Source organism: Clarias gariepinus, chromosome 7 (assembly GCF_024256425.1).
Source record: "Clarias gariepinus isolate MV-2021 ecotype Netherlands chromosome 7, CGAR_prim_01v2, whole genome shotgun sequence".
Classification (NCBI taxonomy): Eukaryota; Metazoa; Chordata; class Actinopteri; order Siluriformes; family Clariidae; genus Clarias; species Clarias gariepinus.
In genome coordinates this window covers 37382161-37405057 of record NC_071106.1, presented here as the reverse complement: position 1 = coordinate 37405057, position 22897 = coordinate 37382161, and the positions used below count along the sequence as shown (strand labels likewise).

Here is a 22897-nt window from a genome sequence, read left to right as displayed (position 1 = left end):
TACTTGTTTGGTGTTCTAGGCCAAAAAAATGTGTGTGTGTGTGTGTGTGTGTGTGTGTTTAAGAAAAAGAAAGAAAAAGAGACTTGTTCGTGTGTGTGTGTGTGTGTTTCTTTCTCTTATCTGGACTTGACCACTGGTCATGACCTAATGCTGCATACCATTCAGACTGCTGCTCTGTGTGTGTGTGTGTGTGTGTTAATAGTAGCGTTTGTACATCTGGTGCATTAAAACCCATGTCCAGTGCAGCACTGTTTGTGTTCACAGGTTTCCATGACGACTTGTTAAGTATTGATGCGAAATCTCTCATCTCTGATTGGTCAAAAAGTGTTTCAGCGACTCAATACTTTTTTAATGAAGAAATATAAAGCTTGACTATAAAGCTGGTTTGTTTAGTGGCTAATTTTCTTGGTGGCTAACTCAGTGTTTTTTTCTGTAGCTAGTTTGCTCGCTAACTAGCTGGCTTGGTAGCTGTAGTTTGTTTGGTAGTGTGCTGTTTGGTGGCTAGTTTATTTCCTAGCTAGGTCTCTTGGTTGTTAGTGTGTTAGACAGCTGATTACGATTATTCTAACGATACGATATTAACATGGTCCCTTGGTACCGATTCGATTTTTATCACAATTTTATAACTATTATTCGATATTACTTTTTTCCAGATTTTTTTCCAACACTGAACACTCTAAGCGAATAATTCGATCCTACCACACAGGACACAATGCTGCCTGCCAATGTGTGAATAGGTTAGAGCACCACCTGTAGGATTATAGAGGAATGGCAATATTCTACCTCCTCAAGGCAAATATCAATTTATAATTCATTTAAAAATAAATCAGTCAGTCATACATGATACATAACACATCCCCCCCCCCCCCCTTGTGTGTTTTGAGCTAATGTGCGTATTAGCTAATATGTTTTGCAGCTAATTTGTTTGGTAGCTAATGGGTTTGGTAGTAAATATGCCTGGCAGCTATTGTCTGCTAATATCTTTGCCAATTAATGTTTTTGGAAACTTATCTGTTTCAGTTATGTTGCTTGGTAGCTAATGTGTTTGGTAGCTAATGTGTTTGGTAGCTAATGTGTTTGGTAGCTAATGTGTTTTTACTACATTGCTTGGTAGCTAATGTTTGGTAGCTAATGTGTTTGGTAGCTAATGTTTGGTAGCTAAAGTGTATGGTAGCTAATGTTTGGTAGCTAAAGTGTTTGATGGCTAAAATGTTTGGTAGCTAATGTTTGGTAGCTAAAGTGTATGGTAGCTAATGTATGGTAGCTAAAGTGTTTGATGGCTAAAGTGTTTGGTAGCTAATGTTTGGTAGCTAATGTGTTTGGTAGCTAATGTGTTTTTACTACATTGCTTGGTAGCTAATGTTTGGTAGCTAAACTGTATGGTAGCTAATGTTTGGTAGCTAAAGTGTTTGATGGCTAAAGTGTTTGGTAGCTAATGTTTGGTAGCTAATGTGATTCTACTACATTGCTTGGTAGCTAAAGTGTTTGGTAGCTAAAGTGTTTGGTAGCTAATGTTTGGTAGCTAAAGTGTTTGGTAGCTTATGTGTTTCTACTACATTGCTTGGTAGCTAAAGTGTTTGGTAGCTAAAGTGTTTGGTAGCTAATGTTTGGTAGCTAAAGTGTTTGGCCAGTTAATGTGTTTGGGGGCTGGTGTGTTTTAAGCTAATGTGATTGGAATTTAATGTGTTTGGTAGCTAATGTGTTTTTTAGTTAGGTTGCTCAGTTGTATGTTTGCTTGGGAGCTTGTAGGTGGAATATTTTTTAAATTAACAAAACATGTATGAGCTTTATAAACCATACTTCTTACTATAATATTGTATGTCCTTTCCTTCTACTTTTCTTCTACCTTCTACTGTTATTATTATAACCGTACATGGCTTTAATTTTCTGATACCACTTTTTGTGACTCAGGTGCAGGATGTTTCCCCTAATGTGACATAATATAAGAAGAGCCCCTCCCCCAACTTGTTGCTCAGCTCTGTTGTTCTGTTTAAGACCGAGCTCATCAGTCGCTCATTTACATAAACACTAAAAGAGTACATTTGAATTGTTAAAAATTGACTATCTGATGGGTAATTCATTAATTACAATTTTTTGCAAAAGTGCCTATCGTTTTTCATAAAACTGGATTATCATGGTGTGATTTTTTTTTGTCATATCACATCAACTCTGATGTGCTGAAACATCTGGGCTTCCTTTCTCCACATGTGTAATGCAAATGCATTAACTATAATTTATATTTGCTTTTACTTACTTTTAAAATTTCTATTTAATTTACTTTAAATTTTGCATGAATTGAATAAAAAGCTAAAAAGGACTGCGAAAGCTGATGTTTTTCTGTTATGACTTTATGGTTTAAATATGAAGGAAAATTTCTAATTAGGTCATTTGGTGCTGAATTTGAACATTTCTCTGTTGTTTGCTGCAAAGAATGGCCACTAGGTGGCACTAGTACTCCATTAAGCTAAAGACTCTCTCTTTGGGGATTGTTCATCCATTTAGGATTGTTCCATTTATCCATGTTTTTTCTAAGAATTTTTTTTTTTTTTACTAAAACTATATTTCATAATTGAACTTAATAATTTTGTCAGATTTTGTTGTAATTTTGACAAATAATAATAATAATAATAATAATAATAATAATGTGCAAATAAAAAATAACACCCCAAAAATTTGATATAATGTAAAAAAGCTAACATTTTTATTAATTTTTCACAAAAATATTGTTGGTACAAACATTGTGTTGTTTTAGTATAAATATATTTTAAATTTAAATTTAAATCATGCATATATATCGTATTTTTTAATATTTAAATTGTATTTTATATAAATGTTTATACATATTATGTCACAATGTGATCTCGATGATTTACCTGCAATGGAAGCTGAATTTTTTTGGCTAAATATGTATTCGTTTTATCTTGTGAAATTTGTTAATGGTCTAAAATTTTCACATGTACATAACATAAGACACAGGAAAATGCTTTTTGAGGACTGGAAAGCACACATTAAATACATTTCAAATTATGCATGACTTGCAGTATTTGCATGAAACCAGAATTATCACCAGAGATTAATTCATGCAAATGTGTAAAACTGACGTGCTATTCTCCCTCTTTCAAACTACAGTACTGTCCTGTGTGAACTTGACTTTGATTAAAAAGTGTTCCGTGCCACTTCAGAGCAGAATCTGTTATTGATCACTTGCATCTTTTTCCTTTCAGCTTCCTTTTGTCAGCTGTGTTTTGAATTAAAATATAATGATGCGCTCTGGTCACATGACTAAGTACAGCTTATGGGAACATTTGTGAAAAAGCTGCATGTTAAAAAGACTTCCAGATTTACATTTTTTAAAGAATTGATTTTAAATGATTTTTTATGTCAAATTTTTTATGTTTCATCTCTTCCTAAAGAGAGCGCTGCAGCGGTGCATTAGTGTTTTCATCTGTCAACTCATCATCTGTACGCTCTACTCCCACAGATCAGCTCTCGATGCTCTAATCTGTTGTCACGTTAATCTAATTTCCCATGTGTGACTAACTGGCTGGACGTGTCTATATTGTTGTGTAAAAGACATCAGAAATATTTCAGTTTGAACAACAGACTGGGTTCCAGGGTGGAGTTATACCTCGGTGTCCGAAAGCAGAGTTCTGTGTCCTATAGATAGAACTGTATAACTGTAACCCGGGTCAAGTTGAACCCATTTAGGGAGCGAGAGAACCATAAAAAGACTGAATATGTAAAGAAGAGCAGCACAGGATGTGTTTATTGTAGTAGAACACAGCTTGGGTAGATGAGGTCAGAGCTTTGTGTGTGTGTGTGTGTGTGTGTGTGTGTGTGTGTGTGTGTGTGTGTGTGTGGTCATTCTCTCTCTCCAGGCTGCCGACTCGGTGACGCTCCAGAGTTTTGGCTGTGGGCCTGGGAACAGCAGGGAGGGAAAGAGTGTGTGTGTAGTGTGTGTGTGTGTGTGTGTGTGTGTGTATTTTCTATAGCCTGGTAAAAAGCCATGGACCCTTGTAAAAAAACAAAATAATAATAATTATATATATAAAGCACTACTTAAGTAAATTTGCATATATATATTTTAGTTATAAGTATGGAAAGAAGGAAAAGTGGGAAGAAGTCACGCATGGAATAGAGGAAGGAAGGAAGGAAGATATGAAGTATGGAAGAAAGGAGGAAGTTAAGGTATGGAAGAACGGAAGGAGGGATGAGAGACATGAAGGAAGGAAGAAAGTAAGAAAAGAACAAAGAAGAAGGGAGGAAGGAATATAAGACAGAAGGAAAGAAGAATGTAAGTATGATTTTAATACAGTATAAAAGATTGAAAAGACTCGTTGAGTAGACGTCTCTCCCTGTCTTGCTCTATCTATCTATCTATCTATCTATCTATCTATCTATCTCACACACACACAGATAGAGCAGATAGAGAGAGAGAGAGAGAGGGAGAGCAGACCTGGGCAGCTGCAGGTTTTAAACTGAGCCTCACACCTGGAAGCACAGCTGGTTCTGAGGGTGAACTCCAGACTTCATGGATTTAACCCTGTGACCTCGGGGTCAAGTGTCAGGCTTTAATGCGGTGTCTCTTTTCTTCCCTCTCTCTCTCTCTTAAATACACACAAAATGACATACACACAGTTGATTTTCTATATAGTGTAGAGTGATGGAGTGTGTATTTCATTACTAGCTTCACTGACACTCTATTATGGCCTGTGAGGCTTCAGGTCTACACACACACACACACACACACACACACACACACACACACCTACAGAGATACATCTCCCCCATTCCTGTTCTCCGCTCTTGTTGCTGTGTGGAGCGGATTGCGCTTTAATCGCTTTGGCCGAGCGTCTGCTCTCCCCGTGTGCTGTAAAATAGATTATAGTCTATAAAAGCAGATTATCCTGCTCTCCTCACTCCTGGATCCTAACCAGCACAACCCACGCCCGCCAGAACACACTTCTCAGCTCTGTGTGTGTGTGTGTGTGTGTGTGTGTGCACTAAGCTGTTGGGAACATATGTACTGTACCAGCATTACTACTCTGTCTATCTATTTGCATTCAGTCTGTATGTTTGTCTATTTGTTCATCTAAGTGTCTGTCTGTACGTCCATCCATCCATCCATCCATCTCTTTTCCCTACCTGTCCAACCAACTATCCACTGGTCTACTGTACCTGAATGACCGATTTTACCTTAATTGTATACAATGTTGCATAAATCAAGTTTATATGCACAGAAGGTTGTCTATAATAAAGCATAAAATTGATAACTTTTACAAATCCCACTTTTAGTAACTTTAACACAGCAAAACGCTACACATCCATAAAAAACCAATCACAACACTTCTTTCAGTCACATACTGTAGGCTTGGCAAACAGCGGCTGCCTTGAGCGAACTAAATGTGTTTGACATACTTTTAGAGAATGTTGAGGAAGGTTTTCTTTGTGTTACTGATGTTGCAGTCCCCCAGCAGTCATAGACTTCTCTAAAAAGGTGCAAATATTTATAATAATAATTTTGCCCTAATATTTTGGCATTTGTGCATTTGCAACTGCTTGCTTAAAACTCAACTTAAAACTGCACAAACTTGCGAATATTTCAATTAACTATAGGGAATATGTTGCATACATAATATTTAGCATATAATTATTATTAAATTACTTTACAATTCAATTCAATTTTATTTGTATTGCGCTTTTAACGATTTATATCATCACAAAGCAGCTTTACACAATCAAAAGAATTAAGTTTGTGTGAAATGTGAATGTGTATAAATCAAAATGATATGATTGTCCCTGATGAGCAAGCGACGGCGACAGTATATTTACTATAAATAATTTCGATATCAAGATCTAAAACTCCAGATCAGTATATTGATGTAATAATATATTGTATTTATTAGTGTTTACATTTAGAATAAAGTTCCAATATCCTAATTAATGTAAATATCTTAAATATTCAGTAGTTAGTCATGTAATATTTCCTTTTTTACCTTAAACAAAAAGATTATTTTACCTATTTCTAGACATTAATGTTTACTTTTAATTTTAGAAATAAATTCTAAACATAAGAAAAAATGTTGCCAATAATTTACTGTCATTCAAGCTCGGAACTAATTAAAAAAGGTTTAATATTAAGTTTATTTCTGAGCTTTTGATAGGAAGAAGAAGTGAAACCTTTCGACTAGAGGTTGAGGGATTTTTAATTGATAGGATGTCTATTATTCTTCTACTGTAGATTTGAATGAATTGAAAGCAAACAGCTCCAGTGTTTATCTTTCATGGTTTTATCGTTTAACAGCCACATAGTAATTTCTTTCTTGGTGCTGTTCTGACTCGAGGCTGTTAGCGTTCGTGCCACGGCTGACCCGTCCCCCGAACCGTCACGACCTGTTAATTGCAACTTGGGGCTTTTAATGGAGAAAAAAAAACACCACTATTTATTCTTGCTCGGTCACATGAGTGGCAGTAATTAACTCCGAGAGCGGGTGTGAAGAGGACACACTGACTCAGAACTGTAAATAAACTCTGTGTATGTGTGTGTTGGAATGTCTTCTGCCTCAGCTACAGCTGTATTATAATTCTAATTTCAGACCAGTACACACACACACACACACACACACACATAACATAACATATCTCTGTATGCTGTTCTTTTTATAGAGAATACGCCTCTAATGTAAACACCTCTCAGACATCACACACACGCGTGTGTTCGGGACAAAAATAGAAAGGTGTTTGGTGTAAAAGGAGATGGGTTTGTAATGCGATAGAAAGAATGCTGCCTGATCTTGTGTATGTGTGTGTGTGTAATAGGATCCAGTCTTTAGGGATTAACTGTCTTCACAGACTTGTAAAGCTTGTTGTGTTGAGGGCTCTGGATTGATTGTTTGCCAGCTGAGTGATGGAGAGGTGTGCAAACAAATAGACACACATACAGTAGAGCACGCACACACACACACACACACTTAGCATTATCACATTTTCCTGCTAACATTATGAGGACCTTACACCAAGTCATTAATGCACCTCTTTAATGCTGCACTACGTCTAAATCTAAATCAATCCTCAATTTCAGTAGCTGAAAAGAGTTTTTTTTTCCTTTTATAAAAGATTTAAATATTTCTCATAAGGACCATCAAAATGTCCCATGACTATCGGGCATTTTTATCATTGTTCGGGCAGTTGGATGGTCCCCACAAGAAAAACTTTTCTAACCAACATCAAGCTCAAAACAAGGGCAATTAAATTGTATTTAAAAAAAATACTTATACTGTAGATTCATTCTGAAAATAAACAACACAATAATTGAGAGTATTTCAAGACTGTATGTTTAACAGCCTACTAATTAAAACATGTTGACCTTTGCACCCAGTTATATATATATATAGTGAGGTCAATAAGTATTTGATCACCTTGTGATTTTGCAAGTTCACGGAAATCACATTGTACGATTTTTTTTACAGTTGATTTGTGTCAAATAAGTATTTGATCACTTGCTTATCAGCCAGATTTCTGACCCTCAAAGACCAGTTATTTTGCTTTTAAATAGTCCATATGCTTCTTACGGAGCCACTCCTTGGTTTTCCTGGCTGTGTGCTTTGGGTCATTGTCATGTTGGAAGACCCAGCCACGACCCATCTTTAATGCTCTGATTAAGGGAAGGAGGTTTTTGCCCAATAGGTCACAATACATGGCCCCGTTCATCCTCTCCTTAATACAGTGCAGTCGTCCTGTCCCCTGTGCAGGAAAGCACCCCCAGAGCATGATGCTTCCAGCCCCATGCTTCACTGTAGGTATGGTATTATTGGGAAGATACTCATCATCCTTCTTCCTCCAAACACGGCGAATGGAGTTAAGACCAAAACGTTCTACTTTGGTCTCGTCTGACCACAGGACTTTCTCTCATGACTCCTCTGGATCATCCAGATGGTCCCTGGCAAACTTCAGACGGGCCTGGACATGGGCTGACTTAAGCAGGGGAACCTTCCGTGCGATGCAAGATTTTAAACCATGACGTCTTAGTGTATTACTGATAGTAGCCTTGGAAACGATGGTCCCAGCTCTCTTCACGGCATTGACCAGCTCCTCCCGTGTAGTTCTGGGCTGATTCTTTACCATTCTTAGCATCATTAATACCCCATGTATCTACTTAGACTTTGGCTGATTGTGGGGTGCCCACGTGTCTTTATGACGGCTAACGACCTCAAACAGGTGCTACTAATTTAGAATCATGAGCAGAGTGTAGCTGGACTATTTAAAAGCAAAATAACAGGTTTTTGAGGGTCAGAAATCTGGCTGATAAGCAAGTGATCAAATACTTATTGACCTCACTGTGCATAGATATATATACATATACAGTATCAGGTAAACTTACTCTATGCATACCAGGTCATATAAATACAACAAAAAAAAGTTTTTTTTTTTTCCAAAAAAAAAAACAACAACACAGAGATAAAACTGTTGCTAGCAACATTTTCTGTCTGCTGATGTCATGTTGGATTAATGCAGTGGTTCTCAAATATTTTCTGTCATTCCCCACTTAAGGGGGCGAATTTTCAAGCCCCACTTGTCAAAAAAATTATAATGAAATCAGCCAAGTTTACTATTTATTGAAATATCAATTTCTAAACCAATAAGATCAAATAACACCAAGTTCAAAACAGATAAAATACACGTGCAATTGTTATAACAGGCTTACTTGGTCACTTATCTAAAGCTTACTTCCAAAGAAGTCGAGTGGCTTATTACCGTGACTGGGGTGTGTTGTCTCTAAGTGTCTTCCTACTTTGTTGGGTCTCATGCTGTCTGCTGCCAGCGGTTTAAGACACAAAACACTCACAGGTCTCTCCTCTGCCCCACCATCCCCACCATAAATCCAAGCGTAACATACAGTAGGCTTCATCATGTTTTCCTTCGGCTGGCTTTCTGGTTGATTAGGCTGATAGTGCTGAATCACCTGCTTTTTTGTGGTCCATGTAACAAATGTATCCATTGATGTTATTATGCTCACTACATACAGTACGCTACTGACCTGGTTTGTGTCCGCGGTAAAGTTAGTTTAATATTCGCATCTCCGATTTTCAATAGCTGCGTATAAACCCGCAAATAAGATACTCACATATATTTCCTCTCTACATTGTCTTTAAGCTCCATCCGCCTTAAATTATACATGTTTAAAAGCATAAACACCATTATTCTCTACGGCGCAACGAAGGATTTAGGGATCATCGCAAAAAGCCGCACACCAACAAAAAGCGTAGAACGATATTGATCTTCCCTTCTGTTCAGCGCCTGAAGGATCAAAAAGCAACTTTGTTACCGCACTGGAAACTAGAAATGCCAGACTAGTACTGCCTGATAAAATATTAATGTTTAACAAAAATACAGAAACATCAGCATACACATAGGAATAAATGAAATGACATATAATATCGAATGTTTCCTTATATATTGTTCCTCTGCAATTAACATGCCGACGTTAAACCGTTATTGTTGCACTATGGTTCCACTTTTTCTCTGATGTTATTTTAATTAACTTGTATTAATGATCCATTTCTTTGCGTGTGATTGTTTAGTTTTGAGTGTGCGATCTTTATTGTCAATAAAGAAAAGCATGAATTAGAATAGGTACTTTCCTATTTTTTTCCACTAATTCCCTCCCGTTCATTGCGCCCCACCTGTCATGCCTGTATTCCCCACTAGTGGGGCGCCACACACTTTGAGAACCACGGGATTAATTGATGCACAGCATTCTAGCTAGTTTTTGTATTTTAGTTTAAGTTAGTCTGTTTGTGATTAGTGACACTAGTTAGCATTGGTTAGTAACACACATTAGGGTTAGTAATGTCTGTCTAAAAACCTTCCGTAGCTGTGAATGATACAACGGTACTACATTGTTGCCTGTTAATAATTTCCATAGCGAGTGTGATTGGTCAAAAAGTCACAAAGGTTGTGACATCATAACCTGAGGTTAAACTCAATGTGAATCCTTTTGTTGATGTTTTAAAAGGATAAAAAAACAAACATTAGGTTAGTGCTGTGTTCATTTCCTTCATTTAAAAACCTGAGTGGTTTAATGGTAATATTAATGGTAAAATTCGCATTATCCACAGCTGAAGCTTTCTCTTAGCAGACTTTATTGCACGGATGACCAACTGTTTATTTCTAGTTTTATTAATTATACATTTAATTATTAACAAAGCACTGGATTTTATATTATATTTGTCATCTTTTTTTTTTCTTTTTTTTTTTACAAGATATCAATGTGCCATCAATGTTTATTTATTTTTTTAACGTTAAATGTATTTTTTTTTTTTTCCGAAGTCCCTGCTTACATCAGATGTTGTTTTTTCAGGCTTCGCTGCCCCTCAGCCTGAATTCGACCCCCTGAGTGAACTGTACGTAGCTCCCGTATCACAACACGGCCATTTAACGTTACACAAAGAGGATACTGTTTCAGGCCGAGGCAGGAGTTTACTACTGATCTATATAGGATTAGCACACACACACACACACACACACTCATACACACTCACAATGAACCCGTGCTAGTTAATGCTTGGTTAACGGAGCACACCTGATAGGTCTTTCTGGCTCGAGGAGAACCCTTTAAGGACAGATATACGAGACGAGCCTTTAGAGCGGGTCTCCCTGAGAGGCTGAGGTTTCCAAAACACTTCACGCTGATCACTGATTGAGTTACGGAAGCCATTTTGTGTAAGATAGCGGCTGTTGGAATTCTACACGGTGGTGGTGGAACAGCATACGTTGATGCGTTTTGATGTTATTTTTAATTGAAGCTTGTCTTGTTATCATGCCAGCCTTTTTAAACATTTATTATTAGCGATATTAGTGCATTTCTTTTGAGAGGAAGGCTACAGTAACTTAACCACGCTTTACAAACGTGCTGAGCAGAAAAGCATCTTCAGCCTGAAGAAATTTTGACATACGAAGTATTTTCAGCATACGAGCGAATGAACCGAGCTGAAACGGACGCATTGCGCGTACGGAAGATGTTCAAATCTCGTTTGTGTTAGTGGAAAGCGAAGCAAGGCGAGGTCACAAATTTCATGAATTTTTGGGGGGTTTCTTGCTTTTTGTGCAAGATTTAGTAAAGCCGGTTTCAAGAGGAATCCTAAATTAAGGTTTTGAGGTTTAACGTCTATTTATTTCATATTGTACTACATTTTATTTTACGTAATTAGTTCATATAGGACAATGCGTTTTGCAATACGAAATTTTGCCTTTTACAAAAGTAATACCGGTGTAAATGAATTGTTATAAATCCCTGCTGAAGTTTTAATCACATTCACTGTAATGTTTAATAAATAAGATATTTTTCTTTATTTGGAACAGTGATGGTGATCAGATAGTCACACTTTCAACAAGTGGTTTTGAGAGGGAGGGAGAGGCATGTGTGTGTGTGTGGGGGGTGAAAAAAGGAGGGGTACTGTAATCCCATTGCCCGGTTATAGAGACGCAGCTCTCCACATGCCCAGTAGCAGCTGGCTGATTTGAGACGGACCAATTCATGGTTCCTATAAAGCGGGGGGGCGGGGGTGGGGGGTGTTGGAGCAGGGTTAGGTTGAGTTAGGGCTGTTAAATCCCCGATCGAGGGCAGCCTACCCCCATGCTGAAGGACATTAATTTTCATTGATGATTTTAATTCATGTTTTTAATTAAATATGAATAAAGAGTGCAGGATCGGTTGTTCCTCATCTCGCACCAGGGGCGGAGCATAGTGCTGCGGTCCAACCCGGGGCTTCCAGGGTGCCCAGAGCGCACGTTCATTATCTAATCTCCCCCTTTATGGTTAATTTACAAGCTTTGCTCCTTCGGCCATATGCTGCCTTTGTCTTACAGTCCAGGTGCTCACTCTCTCTCTCTCTCTCTCACACACACACACACACACACACACACACAAGAGAAACACTAGTACAGAAAAGCATACAAAACCACAGACATGCGCACAGGTATCCACACACACACACACACACACACACACACACACACACAAATAGACAGAAAATCCAACCTCTGTGTGTGTGTGTGTGTGTGTGTGTGTTTTCGTTCAGCCCCTCCCTTTGCTCTCTAAGACACTCCCAGTGTTCCCAGTCAGCTGTCTCCAGCTCATATGTGTGCATTAATCATGTGAGATTGGAAGGAAGGGAAGAGGGCGTGGCTTAACAATCATAACGAGTGTGATGTCATTGCATTGTTATGGTTGTTTGCTTAATTAATTAATTAATAAGATCTGTTTATCAAGGTTTTAGAGAAACTGAAGTTGTGGGAAACGGCAGCAGATATATTTCTTGGATATCACAGGGTGTGTGTGTGTGTGTGTGTGTGTGTTAGGAAGGTGCATGATGTTCTCTCATGTTTGCACTCGAGAAGGTAAACAGTGAAATGTTGCGCTCTCTGCGTTAAACACTATTTACCCTGACACTCTGGATAGCGCATCTGAGTGTGTGTGTGTGTGTGTGTGTGTGTGTGTGTTTTAATAGAGGAATGTCCCACTGTGTTGGTAAAGGTGAAGGGTTTTGCCCTGTATTGCTATTAAAAGCCTTGGGAAGGTCTATGAGGATCCACACACACACACACACACACACACCTACACACACGTGCAAAACACATCACAGCACAAAAAAATATCGATTGAGAGGGAAGTGGGAAAGGTTATCGTGGATCGATTGAGCTAAGCGAGCGAACACGTGCTCTGGGCGAGTTTACAGGAGGAGAGGAAGAACAAAGCGAGGATTTACACTGGAGCAGAGACGGAGAGGTGGAGAAGAAGAGAAAGAATGGAGGGATAGGAAGAAGGGAAAGGTTTTTGGAAGGCGGTTGTGAGGACATACGAGGCTCTGAGTTTATGTGATTCTCTAAGTGGGCTTTAAATTGCACAGAGAGAAACGGACTGCCTCGCACTGACTGCTGCCAGGTGTGTGTGTGTGTGTGTGTGTGTGTGTGTGTGTGTGTTAGAGGGAGAGAGAGAGAGAGAGAAATCAAGAACTAGAGACTAAACAATAGAGAAAAGTGACAGTGAGAATAAAAGATATAAAAACAGATCATATAATATGGAGATAAAAAGATAAAAAGAAAGACAGAGATGAAGTAAAAAGAGAGATAAAACTATAGAAAAGGGAGAAAAAAGAAAGAGGAAAAAGAAGTGAGAGATAAAACAGGAGTGAATAATAAAACAGATGAAGCAATAAGAAAAGACATAAACAGCAATAAAAGAGATGAGTCAGTAAAGAAGTAAGGAAAAAAGAGCGAAAGTAACAAATGTAACAAATAAAAGTTAAGAGAGATGACAAAAAGGATCAAACTAAAGAAAAGGAAGAAAAATGGACAAATAAAAAAAGACAGAAAGAGAGAGAGAAAAATAAAGGAAGGAAAGAGACATGAAACAATAAGACAGAGCGAGAGATAAAACAGTAGTGAAGAATGTGAAAAGAGCGAGAAAGTATCTAATGAAAGAATAAAAAGAAAAAGTGAGAAAGATTAAAAAATTAAGAAGGGTGAAAAGAGAAAGAGGGATGAAAGTGAAAGAGTATGGAGAAAGAAGAAGATGAAGCAATTAGGGAAGGAAGAGAAAGAAAGAGATGAGACAGTAAAGAAGGAAGAAAAAAATAAAGTGAAACAATTAAAAGATAAAAGAGAAAATAAGAAAGGATAAAACTTTATTAAATTAAGAAAAGGAAAACGGAGAAAGAGAGAGATAAAATAATAGTAAGGGAAGAAAATAGGGATGAAGCAATAAGAAAGGATGTAAAGAGGGAGAGACGAAACAGGAGAGAAGAACGTAAAAAGAAAGAGAAAGTAACAAATGAAACAATAAAAAGTAAACAAAAAAAAAGAATAAAACTACAGATAGGGAAGAAAAGACAGATGGGAAAAATAAAGAGACTAAAAATAGACAAAGAAAAGAATTAGAGGAAAAAATAGAGAAAGAAATGGATAAAACAAATAAAGAAAAGAGAGAGAGATACAAAGTAATAAAAAGAAAGAAGAGAGAAAGTGAAGAAGAGAGAGAGAGTTGAAACAATAGAGAGAGAGAGAGAAAGAGTGGAAGTGCTTTACTCTCAGCCTGACTCCAGATGTGTGTGTGTGTGTGTGTGTGTGTGTGTGTGTGTGTTTTCCTCACAACTGAACACAATCTTCACAAACACACTCCCAGTGTGACCATTTCCCTCTTTAGGTACTTTTTATCATTGTCACACACAAACACACACACACACACAGGGAAAGCAGTATCACATCCTTGTGGAGAATGTCTTGAAAAAACAAGCATGCAGTAAAAAAAAAAAAAAAAGAAAACCACACAGTTTAGCTGGATCACACACACAAACACACACACACACACACACACGTGCTGATTATCAGTAGCATGCTCGAAGTCAGCTGGCGCTGTAAAAACCACATGGCGGATGGAGACAGATTTCCTACTCTGCCTGGCACGCCTTCTTATACACACACACACACACACATGCCTTTTTAAACACATATACACACAGTGTATGTGTGTGTGTGTTTGTATGTGTTTAAAATTACAGATTTCAAATTCCAAAAAGTTCCAGAAAAATTCCTCTAAAGCAGAAAGTACCAGTAGAGACGATGATGTCATAATGTGTGTGTGTGTGTGTGTGTGTCATCCCCTGCAGTCCAGCAGTTTCATTAGCCACTGTATGCGTTTGGTTTTCATTAAACAGCATGTCTCTGGAAGTCATTTGGCTGAGTGTACAGACTTAGCGGCACCAGTGGACTGAGAGCAGGTGTGTGTGTGTGTGTGTGTGTGTGTGTGTGTAAAGCACAGCTGGTCTGGTGATAACGGCGTGTGTCCGGGTCAATGTTAAAAGCGCTACCATGTGTTCCATAGGCATGACCAACACCTGTCTGCTGCTTTTACACACACACACACACACACACACACACACACACACACACACAGTGAGATTACATCTTGAATTATTTGAGTTTTATGTCTAATCAGCTGTGATTATTATTTCTAATTAAATAAGCTTTATTTTAGTGATCTCCCTCTTGTGTTTTTTTTTTTTTTCTTGTGTGGAGGCGCTCTAGAGCTTTGTCTGGAACTCAGGAGGTTTGTTTTGTTTTAACTTTTTTTGGAGCAAAGAAACTTTTTCTGAAAATATGTAACTCCGTAGCTTTGTTTTTATTTTAAAAAAGCTGTGTTTTTGGAACTCAGGAAACGATTTTTAAAATGTGTGTGTATGTGTGTGTGTGTGTGTGTGTGCCCTGTGATAGGTTGGCACCCTGTCCAGGGTGTATCCTACACATGATAAACAGTATAACTGATAGCTGGATGGATGAATAATGGCAGATAACCGCCGCTCCTCACAGGCCAGGCACGCAGATTAGAACACAAACCTTTGTGTGTGTTCTTTTCTGTTGTCTACACTGAGCAAAGATCACTAACACCAGCTAGAGTGTGTGTGTGTGTGTCTGTGTGTGATCCTACAGCATCCCGTGCTAGTACAGGCTCTGGACGCACACTCATAAATCGATCACATCACACCTGACGTCTCCCTCTGCACCAGCTGCTCTTCGGGCTCAGATGCATGTTGCTAGGATACGGGCAGGCGGGCAGGCGGGCGGGCAGGCAGGGATAAGGAGAAACGAGGCTGCGTTGGATGGGCGTTAAAACCGCACGGTGTGATGAAGATGGACTGCACAGACCTTTGCCCAGGAAGAAGCACTCGAAAAGCGTGTTAAATAAACACACACATGCACACACACACACAAACACACACATACGCGTGCAGTGAGGAGATCACAGAGCATATGGTGTGGATTGTAATGTGTGGAGGAGGTGATAAAGGAACTGAGCTGCGTTACAGCACTCTCTCTCTACAGACAAGCTGCTGCTTACTAGGAACCTGTGTGTGTGTGTGTGTGTGTGTGTGTGTGTGTGTGCGTGTGTGTGTGTGCGTGTGCATTTATTGACACATTTATGCTTTACACACTAGCTTTATGTGTAAAGTGTGTAAATTGGGTTAATTTATGTAGCACGATACAAATTCTTATTATTTACATCTTAGTATTTCTGTATAAGCACAGATTTAGGGGCGGGGCTACATACGAGCTCATGTTGTTTTAACAAATAAATAAACAAACAAATAAACTGATTATTTCTGACACTAGAGCATAACATCATAAATAAGACCCATGCTAAACTATAAATGTACAGTTTATTGCCAGGAAACAATCAAGTCAAAGATCAAAGTGAAAAGTAATCACCCCCCCCACCCCCCCGCCCACACCTCCCTTTGATTTCTTTAAATAAATAGTTCATACAAGACAAGGACAGCCTCAATAAATAAATTTTACATATAGTTTTTATTTTTAATTCAGTTCATTTAAAAACAAGAAAAATATCAAACATGAACCATGACTGTGTGAAAAAGTAATTGCCCCCTTTTGTGTTCAACCAACCAAATAAACAAAATGACTTTTTAAAACTTTTATATAAATTATATATATATATATATATATATTTTTTTTTTTTTTTATTTTTTTTTTTTTACACTGGTTCACCAGATCAGCATATATCTAATGTAACACGGGGTTTATACCTAATGGCGTTCCTGACACAAGCTATCTGAATTTTTATCAAGGCTTAGGATTGGCACTAGCACTACATACATAAATAAATAAATAAATAAATAAATAAGCCTTAATAAAACATTTCTGCAGTTTAAATTGGACCATTATCACCCAAGCTACAAAAGTTCCTCAAACAACACACAGAAAACCCACCAGGGGGGTAATCATCATAAGGTGAGACATCAGGGTTTAAATTTAATATTTTGAAGTATGGTGTGATATTTAACTAGGATAGATTTTTTTTGTGCCTTGTGTGTGTGTTCAGGGTCTAGCCAGTAGGGGGCAGTGTTTGACTCATATTGCTGAATAAGATTAGTCTTCTGTGTATACAACAAAAACGACAGATATTTGGAATTTCAGGCTTTTAATAGTGTGTGTGTGTGTGTGTGAGAGAGAGAGAGAGAGAGAGAGAGAGAACTATTAAAGCATCAGCGACAAAGAAAAGTTTAACATTCCAGCTTTAACATTCAACACTTAATCTGGAGTTGCAAATGACACACACACACACACACACACACTGTGACAATTACAGATTTGTACACTTAACCATATTAAGGCATTTAATGCTTGATAACATATTAGCCTTTTTTTTATTAGCATTTAGCAAAACTACCCAATTAGCTTTCATGTCTTACCATGTTTTAGCTTTTATGTATTAGCATGTAGCTCCTCCGGTAGCATAACTTAATTAGCTTACATTAATTCTCATGTTAGCAGTGTTTTTAATGATTTTGTAGTATGGTAATTAGCATATAAAATATAAAATTTTTGTCAGCGAATTTGTAAAATTTTGTCTCCTAGTGCATGTTTACTGAAAGTATTTATTATTCTGCAATTTTTTTGTAGCTTGTAATACAAACATTTATTATAAAAACATAAATGCTAAAGACAACCCTCTGCAAACAGGCTAATAAATGAAAGCTAGCTTAGTTATTTTAAATATGTAACTTTTTTTTGTTTTTTAAATATGTTTACAAACAATTTAAAATATGCTTAGTCAGCATGTTTAGTTTACTAAGATGTTTTATATATTAGCATATTTGTGCTACTTTTTTAGCTTTCGTGTATTTCCTTTAGATATTATCTATTAGCATATTATCTATTAGCATATTATTAGTGTAATGATTTTATTTCATCTTTCATGTATTAGCATGACTGCAGTTTTGTTTCCTGTGTTAGCATGACTGCTAGCAATTTCAGAGTACTGTACCTAATTAGCTTTTATATGTTAGCATGTGTCATCAGTTTTTGGTGTAGTGTGATTAGCTTACCACACTGTGTTTATAATCATTTTTAGCTTTTTCAGTGTTGCTATTAAAACACATCAGCTAACCTGTACATTTTTTATAGCGTAGATTAGCCTTAATTATATTTAAACCCACTTCCTGAGCTCTGTATTTAGAACAATGAGGAGCTGAACCTGTCCAGAACCGGGTTCTGTGGTTCTTCAAAAGAGAACCTACGCCGCTCTCTCTCTCTCTCTCTCTCGTTCTCTCTCTCTCTCTCTCTCAGTAGGAGGTAAAAGCCTGTGGTGATGAAAGCGGCGCCTGGACAGAGATAACACTGGTGCTGTAATACATTCCAAACCTCCAGTGAAGAGCCCAGACACACACGCACACACACACACACACACACACTGCAGTAACTCTGTGTTTCATTGTCAGCAATCTGCACCAGTGTGTACGCCTGTTATTCCTTCGAGGTCAGGTTTAAACATCTTGTGTAGACCTCAAGTACTCTTACACACACACACGCGCACACACACACACACACTGATAGACCATGCAGTCTACAAATCTTGGCCTGCCAGTGCTCCCTATTGTTTGCCTGTGAGTGTTTTCACACAGCGTGACTCCCAACAGATGGTCAGCAGTGTGTGTGTATGTGTGTGTGTGTGTGTGTGTGGTGGCCTTGCCTGAGGCCCCCGCTCACAGGGGACCGTTGGGCTCTTATCTCGCACAGAACATATGCAGCATGTATGGCCATGGTCACCAAGAGGCTTACAGGGGGGGGAGAAGAGGGGTGTGTGTGTGTGTGTGTGTGTGTGTGTGTGAAAGAAAAGGTCGGTCCTCTCTGTCTTCTCTCTTGGCCAAAGGAAAAATAGCTCCATGCCTCTTTTTTAGAGCTTTGTGACAGAGAGTATGCAAAATGCTCTGAGAGTTATTTCAGTGCAGCACTGAGGCGCAAACGCGAGCGTGAACTTTAGATGTGTCACATACTTGGATAACATTTTCAATCTTTATAATCAGCCCCGCCCTCAGGCCCTTGGTTCACCTTGGTTATTCCACGTTCACTCAAACCGGGACTTTTGATTGTAAAGAAAAACAGAAATTAGTTCTCTTTTCCTTTATTTCTCTGTATAATCCCCTTCTACACTAATGCGCTTATCCCAGAATTTCCTCAGTGTTTCATGAGTGAACTCCTTAAATGGCTTTTCCAAAACATGTACAGTAGAAATGGCTTGGAATGAGGTCAGGACTGTACAGGGACATGGCAATACCTCCCAGCCGAGTTCCTGTAATGTGCAAGTGGTGTTGGTGAATGATTGTGTGATTGTGTTTCACAGACAGAAGTGTCTCTTTCAAAATCTTGGCGACGAGTTATCCGTCTATTTACAAGAATCAGGCGTTCCACTTGCTGAATGTTCACAGGATCGTCATTCATGGACACACATGCGGTTGCATCGTTCAAATGTTTTACGCCGGCTTAGAGTCTCATCACTCTACTGTCCTTGAATTTGTCTTTAAATGTCATTCGCTTTTATTCCTTCATTTACCAGAAATTTCATCACAAGTCCTGGTAAATCAATATCCACGTTCTTTTCATGTTGGTTAATTTGGGTTCTGTCACTATTACTCAGAATCACTCAATGCAGTCGAGGAACAAGTGAAGGTATGCCGAGAAATTTGTTAATTTTTGTTGGTAAAAAGCACTAAAAACAGCACATCTACTCTTGATTTACATTAACGTTGTTTGGTTACATAAATTTGGAAATATTAGAACGCAGTATCCATGAATAGTCTTACAATTATTACTTTGTAAAATAATAAAATTTAATAAACGAATAGATCCTAAGCTTTTCTCATGACACCGCTGGTAAATAAAGAGACCCTAAATAAGGTAATGACTCCTTGTTTGGTGAAACCCGTGTTTGATGGATCCCTTGGTTCTTTTGTGCGAAAAAACTCTTTTTTCCTCTTCACTTTTTTCAGAGCCTAAGCAGCTAATGATTCAATGAAACCTTGAGAAACCATTTTTTTCCTAAAAGTAAGTGTGTGAAGAACAAATTGGGTCTTAAAGGGTTCTTCAGTGGTGTTATTGGATTAGTGTAAGTGTTAGCCCCCGTTAGGTTTGAAACCCTTTTTGATAGGAAACGCTCTATAGCGTTCTAGCTTGTCCAAGAGGGACAAGCGATGGAGTCTTCAACTAACCAAAGGTTAGAAACATTTAGTGTTAATGTGAAAATGATATTGAAGGCTCTAGCAGACTGAAGCAGTAGTTCTAAGATGTGTGCTTCATCCCAGGAGTTCTTGGTCCATTAAGGAGCACCAACTCTGGAGAGAGATCTTAGAGTGATGTTTTCATTCATTCATTCATTCATTTATTCATTCATCTTCTATACCACTTACCTTGGACATGGGGCAGGGTACAACCTGGGCAGGGTGCCAATCCATTGCAGGACAAACACACACATTTTGGCCAATTTGGGAACACCAATTAACCTAGTTTCGGTCTTTAGGTGTTTCTTGGAGGTTCTGAGGACCTTTGTAAAATGGACAGTTTTGAGCAGGTCTCGTCAGCATGCCAGAGCTTGATTAGCGATTCCTTCATGGTTTTATTGTGTGTTGTTTATTAACTGTTCTGTGGTCTTTGAGAAGTTTGAAAGTTTCATTGGGAACTCTGGAGATTGAACTTGTTGAATTTGATTTGACCAATTTTCTACGAAGTTTCCCCTTTAAGGTAGCACGCGTCTAGAAGAGCGGCTGCTTTGAATAGTACAGATGTTATAACAAGATCTTCATTGTGTTGTACAGATCTGAGAATAGATTTAGTGTATGAAGGTTATCTGGTTATCAACCCTTACTGAAAACTTGATATACAGTATGATAGCTTAGTTTAACGTTGAATTGAGTAGCCAAAAAGCATAGGCTTTATCTAAGCTGGATTTCTGCTCTCATTTTCCCACATTAGTCTGTTTTTTTAATCCTTGTTGCAAACCTCATTGTATGATCAAGTCGGGGAAGCGTTCTTCATTTCTCTTCTCCTTTAAACTCTCTATCCATTTTGCTCTCTTCCTGCACAGGAAGGATAAAGAGGAAGTGTCACAGGGGGGCTCCCGCCACTGTTTCCACATGACCCTCCTCCAAAAAAACACAGCGGCTTTTTGTCAAAGCCTCCTCTGTCCCGCGTGAGTGTGTGTGTGTATTTGTGTGTGTGTGGGTAAACCACTTACCGCTACCCCCAGCCTGAGCTCAGACCAACTGTGAGCACTCGACCGAGAACCAGCCAAGGATTAGCAATGGCTGCGAGAGGTTTAACATACACACACACACACACACACACAAACAGAGGCGGTGGATGCTTGATGTTTTAGGTACGGAGCTGTGATATTTTGCAGATAAATTGGAGCATACAGTAGGAATGAATAAAGCACATCCCAGTGGGATGTAACATATAAATACATATGCATTTAATATATTTCCACACAACTATGTATGGATGCGAGAGTGTGTGTGTGTGTGTGGAAAGGGGGGGGGGGGTTTGCTGGTGTGTAGACATAACTATATCACCACCTGTCATACCCCAGCCCTTCACCCCCCTCTGTGCCTTCCTCCTCCCTTTTTTTTTTTTACATCTAACTGGTTCAATCAATAACCCTGTGAGCATGCAAAGGCCTCTCCTGGCTTGTTTCCTCCACAGACCTGTTCTGTTGCTCAGAGCGAGAGAGAATTCTAAAAAAAAAAAAAAAAAAGGAAGATAGGGAAGTTGAAGCAGAGGAAAATGAGCAGACAGACAGTCTCTATTGACTGCACCCAGTGCAAGGCTCTTTACAGGATCCGTTTATCAGCCAAGACAAGCACAACAGTGGAGCGCAGTGTGAATACTACAGCCCCGAGCAAGGTTCGTACAACAAGATATCACATGAGACTAAATGCTTTTCTGTGTCTCTTTGTTATGCACACATACACATTCTCATGTGAGGGAGCAGGGCATCCATTACTTAGTTAACCCCTGGCTTGCAGTGCTGTAACCCCTGTTGAGTGTGTTACATGCCTATGACTAATTATGTGCTTTTTTGTGTGCACATTCTCCTGCCTCTGGCAATGTTCCACTCACTGCGTGCCATACATAACCCAGGCCCTGAGTATAACAATTCACCTGCACCTGCTGTAACCAAACGTCCGAGCTTAATAGTGCAGTCACTGCACATCATAAATCAGATTCTGAAACGAATTCCACGGCGAATATCCGTCCAAATCCCAGGTTCTAGACCCACGATTCAATTCCCAGATTCTCTATCAAAAAACAAGACTGTACTCAATACTACACCGTTCAGCCCTAGAATTAAAACGCAAAACAGTAAATCCAATATTGTGACTGGGCAGTTTTGGCCTTGACACCTGGGGGTGTGGTGTCTGGCACAGAGACATTAGCGGATCCTTTGGGTACTGGGGGTTGTGGGGCAAGGCCTCCGTGGATCGGACTTGTTTGGTTGGATTGCTTCAACTCTTGGTCTGCTAAACCCCATACACCGCAGGCTGTGATGCACTGGGTATTCTGATACCTTTCTATAACAAACATCATTGACTTTTATCAGCAATTTGTGCTGCATTGGCTTTTCTGTGGAATTGAACCAGATGGACTGGCCTTGGCTCTCCACAGGCGTACATGAACCTCAGGTACCCAGGATCCAGTCACCAGTTTTCTAACTGGTATATAACTGATCATCAGCGTTATTCAGTTCACCTGGTGGTGATGTTAGTCACTACCCGCCAAAATCCAAAAGCTGTAACCAGTAATGTTCTCAGTACTCCCAGTCATCATTCTCCAAATTCAGTATCTAATACTCAATCTGTACCCTCAACATTTCACCCCATATACCAAAGCTGGTATATGCCAATCCTATACACACAATCTGTCACAATCCAGCCTTCGTGGTCAAACGTAAACATAGTACCAATCACATGGCAAGGTTAGTAACAAATTCTGTACCCACCACCTATAAAAATACACTTTTATATACCCAATATTAGATATTCCCCCATAT

The 22897-nt window shown here is 38.7% G+C and overlaps 1 protein-coding gene across 4 annotated transcripts in view; it reads left to right on the top strand.

Annotated features, from left to right (window-relative positions):
- The window catches only part of gse1b (Gse1 coiled-coil protein b), a 247634-nt gene that overhangs the window by 39485 nt on the left and 185252 nt on the right, over positions 1 to 22897 (top strand). The window lies entirely within an intron of this gene.